Here is a 6,739-nt window from a genome sequence, read left to right on the forward strand (position 1 = left end):
ACCTATCGTCGACATTTCCTCAAAAAACGGCTTAATCGATTTCAAAAATTTAAAAGCCATTCGATGTATCTCGAGGAGGACTAGCATTTATCAGTTTTGTGCAACGATCGGTCGTTTTTTGTAATTAGCAAAAAAGTGTGAATTTGTAAATTTCGAAAATTCAAAAACCGTTTGATACATATTGATTAGGAATCGTGCTGATTTGTTTTTGGCAAAGATCGGCACAACTGATTTCTTGTACATCACTGTTGAAAAAAAAATCAATAAAAATCGTCGAAAAAAATGTTCAACAGTGATGTACAAGAAATCTTTTCGAAATTTTTTCAGCTTGATGAATTTTTAAAATTAAACGATTTGTCGTGGAACCGTAATATTTTAGTACATATGTCCATAGTACATATGTCCACGACAAATCGTTTAATTTTAAAAATTCATCAAACTGAAAAAATGAGTTGCGTTTTTTGGTGTTTGTTAAAATTAGAACTTTCATCGACGTTTTCTCAAAAATGGCTAAATTAATTTCAAAAATTTTAAAGCCATTCAATGAAACTTGGTAAGGTAAGCCTTCGCGTTGTTAGTTTTTCAATACCATCGGCGTAGCAGTTTCTTGAAAATTAGCAGAAAAGTGCAAAATTTTTAGGCAAAAAATCCGATCCGATTTCGAAAATTCAAATAATATTCGAAAGATATTATTTGGGAATCGTGTTGATTGGTTTTGGACAAAGATAAGCCAGGACGTTTTTTCGTAATTAATTGTTTAAAAAAAATCTCGATGGTTTAAATAATACTTGGCATAGAATCATTAAAATATGAATGATTTGATTGCGCTTTTAGAAAATATTCCGTCTTGTATTGGGTACGTGTTCGATTTTCAATGATAGTAATAAATCAACTCTGAATACTTCTGAATCATTTATAAATTAATATATTTGTTTATTATTGACTAAGTCGATTCCTTACATATGTCGGAAAGTTCATGTAACTTGCCTTAAGGCAAGATGCCACTTACAACTAGTAATACTTTAGCGCCTGTTAAGGAAATGCGAAATCCCAGAATCTAAATTATAATAAGAGTTTTGTGGTATCTTTTGTATTTGTATTACAAAATTAAAATTGTTCAATCGAAAATATTGAAAAATGTTACACATTTAAACACGTCAATTCGTCTAGTCTCTGTGCCAAATAAATAACTCATTCTAAGGATTCTTAAAATGTCAAGGATATATGTTAGCGTACTATATAAATACCTTTTGTATTGACATAATTTTAATTTTTTTGTTTTTATTCTTTAGTAATATATATTTTATTCAGGTCAAGTAAAATTTCTGAATAGTTATGGTTTAAATCTGCTTTTCTTTTTTGGACATGGCCCCATTTTGATATATTCGTTTTCTAAAATATCTGAAGAAAATCTCTTCATCTTTTGTCACTATGTGTTTTTTACTTCAGTAGTTAATAATAATCAAAATATTATTAATATAATTTGATTTTTAAATAATGCGCATAATCTTTTATTTGTTTCAAATGCTTGTGCCGAATTTACGAAAATCTACGGAATATCCTATTTGACCTTTGAATTGAAAATATAACTATTAAATCCATAGCTAGAATCTTATAGCAAATTGTTATTTGTTATACTAAGAAAATAAAATTTACGAGTATGGTTTAAAAAATAGTGAAAGAGTTTGCTCATGCAAGTTATTTTATTTTTAACTTAAATTTAATTGTTAAACTTATAATATTATATACTTGCGTACATTTTTATATTATATTATATTTCAGGTACGAAGTTTATATGAAAAAACCAGGTAAATTAGAAAATTCATATTTTTACGTAGATATTTATCCTGAGATTGCCTGGATAGGAACATTTTTAGTACTTTTAATCATCCCTTTTATTGTTTGGATGTTTTATAGACTAGACAATAGGTTTAAAGTACAAAGAAAATATACTGCATTGATTGACGGAGCTTTTGATATAATGACGGCGTTAGCAAATCAAGGTGAATAAGCTTCTAATATTTTGAATCAATTTGATTGAAAAAATTTAATTTTGAATCATTTAATGAATTTAGGTTCTGCAAAGAGTCCTGACACGCATTCGTTTAGACTATTCGGGCTGTCAATAGTGTTATTTTCGTTTTTTATTTGGCTAATATACTCTTCATTATTGACTGCTTTTTTATCAATAAGTTATTCATCGTTGCCTTTCAAGGATTTGGATGATGTCATAAGAATTAACACTCACCAAATTTGCATTCAGTACGATACCCTTGCTATGGGAGGCGTTACCTACGAAAATGAAACGGTAATACTATTATTAAATTAAATATCAAATTTTAACACTAAAATTATACTTGTAATATATACTTTCGGAATGAAAATTAGGATTGATCTCTACTATAAAATTGCTTAAATCACGCAGGTCCACATAATAAACAAAGTTGTCTGTTTGGATGTGCGACATATGTTTTCTGATGTAGTTTTTACCTCTGAATACGAATCTTTAGTCAAAATTGGGGGTCAAATGGCAAAAATTCAAAAATGGCAAAGAGAATTATAAAAATCTCTGATCTAGTACTGCTGATTTATGCAAATTACTGCTAAATTATACAAAAAAACAAGTGCGCGTAATGTTCACACGCGATTGAAGTAAAACTTATGCTACTGTACAAGATGGCATTTAAGTAAAAATAAATACATCATATAACAATTTTGAATAATGTGTATTAGTAATATGGTAACAATCGTGATGCACACATTTATTAGCGTCAACCATTATACACATTTATATAATAATAAATTTTAAATTATATATTTATAATAGCATTAAGAATATGCATAATATTTAAAAACAATAATGTAATTAACGTCATATTTCAAATATGACGCTGCACAATTGTTTAATTTGTTTTATTATTTTCAAGGAACAGAGTAAAATATTTTTCTGATTCAGGCATTTTTCATTAAATCATCAAGATTTGTACTACGATGTAACTTTAAAATGTTTATTTATCTATGCCGAGTTACTTGTTGATATCGGTTTGCATACAACGTTGACGCCGGTACGCATACAACGACAGATTTCTATTCACACGACGACTAATCACAATCGGCCCGTATAGAAATGATATCATCGGGAGCGAATGCGACAGTTCGGGCGTAACGGACTTCCGTTCCATTTGTACGGATTTACACCCTAGTCGCGCCTAAAAAAGTTTTATTTTTTCAATAGATCATTTATTTAAATAATAACTCAATAGATCATTTATTTGAATTTCTAATAGTTTTAAGGTATAAAAGGCCAGAGAACGACAAAAATTATAGGATTTTGGTTATAATAGAGGAGAATTATTATAACAAGTCATTATATTTTTAACAAGTCATTAATCCTAGAAACTTTGTAAGGCCTGTCCCGAACATTTATAAATTAAGTATATTAATAAAAACGTGAATATAGTAAAACATCTTAATTAATAATTTTAAGGATATGCTTCTTTACAATTATTGAATATTTCAGCATCAGCAAATTTTGGAACTTTGGTCTTTTGCGTAGATATAAAGTAAAGCACTTCGTTCCCTTCATTCATCCGCCAGATCAAGAAGAATTTAAAGAAGTTGCTTTTGGAAATATCAGTGGACCATTATTTTGTTATTTAACAAGTATTGGATTCACAATTATTGTATGGTGTTTGGAATTTCTAGTACATCTAGTAACCAAATCACAAAAAAAGAAGGAAGGACAAATTTTAAGTTTTGATATTTATTTTCCATTTTTGCAATAATAACAATATGTAAATATAATATTTTATATATAAATATTGAATCAATACTCTGTATAATTTTTTATATTTTCATATATTATCTACTTATTTTAAATGGCAGTTATCCATTAGACAAAAATGTTGTCGGACAGACTAGAAACGATTTTGACAACTAATCGTAAGTTAAAATAAGCACCGGTGAAAATAAAATCTTAATTCAGAATATGATTTACAATGTTGATTTAGATATTGAATGATATTGATAATGTCTAAACATTATATTATAATTTGAAAAATCAGGAGTAATAAAAACAAAATTGAAAGCTTTACAAATGTTTGACTAAATGTCATGATCCAAATGCATTTAAAGGTTCAATTTTAAAATTTTTAAGACTCATTGTTTGGAAATTGTAGGATTTTTTCAACATTCCAAAGGAAAAGTTTATGTTTTTGATAAAAATGATGGGAAACAATTGCAGAGAATTTCTAAAAAAAAATATTTCAAATTGAAATAAAAACGTATTTTTCAACAATAATTGTATGCAAAAATGCAAGTAAAAAATAGAGATTATTGACATATAATCATCATTCGTATATGTATCTCTAGGAATGCTAACTTCATCAAAGAATTATTATTAACTTTATTAAAGTTAGTGAAATAGAAAGTTAAATTTGCATTTTACAACTACTTTTGTTTTTGATATCCAAATTGTGGTAATGGGCGTAATAACGACTTCTGGTGGTATTATTATGTACTTGCTAAAACGATCAATCAGGACTTTTGTTTTGATAAATAAACGCTTTTATGTTATGTTTTCGCGATCAAGGGGCCCACATGAAACATGCATTACTTGTGTATACACATTATACAAGGCTGATTGTAGCATGTGAATATTATAGAAGGATCATGTTTTGAATGGGCCGCATTATATTGTTCGGATAAAATTATATAGAATTTTAGAAGTTTAATCTCAGAGTTTTTAATTCATGACTCTACAACTTCTCCTTAAACGATTATTTTATTTATGTTAAACGTGACTATTACTATAAATTTTGTAGCTGCCGAAAAAAGATGAAGTTGACAAAAATAGTAATCTCCTTATTTTTTTTCTTAAATATTAGAAAAAAATTAATAAATATTCCAAATTTCACTATTTTTATCTAATTTTAGGAAACGAGATTACATATTTTACTTTAGTCATTTAAAACTTTATATGAAAATTTTATGGGATTTATAAAACAACATATAGGAGAGACTGGGTACGGTTGTGTAATAGATAAACTGTATTAATTTTGAGATAGGGTCCAAAGAGAAAAAGATGAAGTATGATTATTCGAACAAGTTCCCATTATTGCTTTCAGACAGCACCCTACATAAACATGATCTGTAGACCGCATTGCTTTTAAAGAGACATAAAAAGTTATTTCCTTCGATTACTTTTAATAGATAGATAGATTGAAAAAAAAATTTTTTTTCTTTATTTTGACATATTGTGGAAGATCTGAACTTTTTTTTCAAAGCAATCGTACTGCTTTAACTACATAGGGACAAAATATAAAGCGCGTAAGCGCCGCGTCGCTGTCTAACGCATAGGCATTGGTACGGAACCCATAGGAATGTTAACAAAATGTATACTTATTGTTAAAATCTCTATAAAATATCTGATAATTTGATGTGCATATGTCTAATAATCATTTTTGACCGCCAAATGGCTCATTTTTTTACTTTTTTCTCTATATCTCCGAAACCACTGGACCTACCTTTATGAAAGTTGTATCGATTCTTCATCTTGTCAATACAAATAAAATGTTTTTTGAATTATTCAAATCGGACGCTCCGTTCTCTTAAAAACTGAGTTACCGTTTTCGGAACTTTTTGCCCCGTATCTTCGGAACGGCTTGACCTGCCTTTGCCAAAAACTAATCAGCACGTCTCCTTATCAATACGGATCGAATGTTTTTTGAATTATTCAAATCGGTTGATCCGTGTTCCCGAAATCGTCGACGAAAATTTGTATCCGCACATACATACACACACATACATACATACACACACACATACACACACACATACACACACACACACACACACACACACACACACACATACATCCATTTTTTCTAAGGTATGCCAAAATGTTCAGAAACCTCTGAAACGTAAAGATATATGAAAATTTTCATTTTCGATTTTTTTGCGATTACTATAACTTACCCTACGGGAAGTTAAATAAGGAAAAAAGAGAATTCAAAGTGGATTTTTCCTTATTAGTAGACTTGAAATGATATTCACAATAAAATGTATGAATAGGGTATGAATTAATGAATATTAATTAGAAAAGAAAAACTGGATATTTTAAATCATCTTCATGCAATTTTATGTCATTATTAGTGGTAATTAAAAAAAATGTGTGTTCTGTGCAAAAATTGCACGATTTAATTATATTAATCGTCTGGTAAAATCAAAATGCTTTAAAATTTCAACTTCTCTTTTTTATTCAATCTATGCCTTAAACTTATATATATATATATATATATATATATCATATTTATAATTGTATCAATTATATATTTAGAGACAGAGCTATTATACAATCCAAAATGATTACATTCTAGAGGCATGGGAGGAAATAGCCAACGTTCTGGATTACAAGTATGATGAAATTAATATCAAATCACACTTACAGTTATTAAAAATCTAATATTTTTTTAGTTGATCGTAATTTAAAGAAATTATACTGCTAAATTGAATATTAGTAGTTTAATTTATAATGTCAACTAATGAAAAACACCAACTAGCAATAGAAATCTCAAAATATAGAATACCACTACAATTTGTTTTATCTATTATAAAATTTATAATCATTTTAATCTGTTAGTTTAGTTTTATTAACAGTAATTTATGTAAATTACCAAACAACTATTGGTAGTTTGTTGATTTATTAATTTGTTAGCAAATGATATATATTTTATGTATT

The sequence above is a fragment of the Ctenocephalides felis genome, unplaced genomic scaffold (genome assembly GCF_003426905.1).
Source record: "Ctenocephalides felis isolate EL2017-DRISC unplaced genomic scaffold, ASM342690v1 CF-g0.4_SCAFFOLD_01886, whole genome shotgun sequence".
NCBI lineage: Eukaryota > Metazoa > Arthropoda > Insecta > Siphonaptera > Pulicidae > Ctenocephalides > Ctenocephalides felis.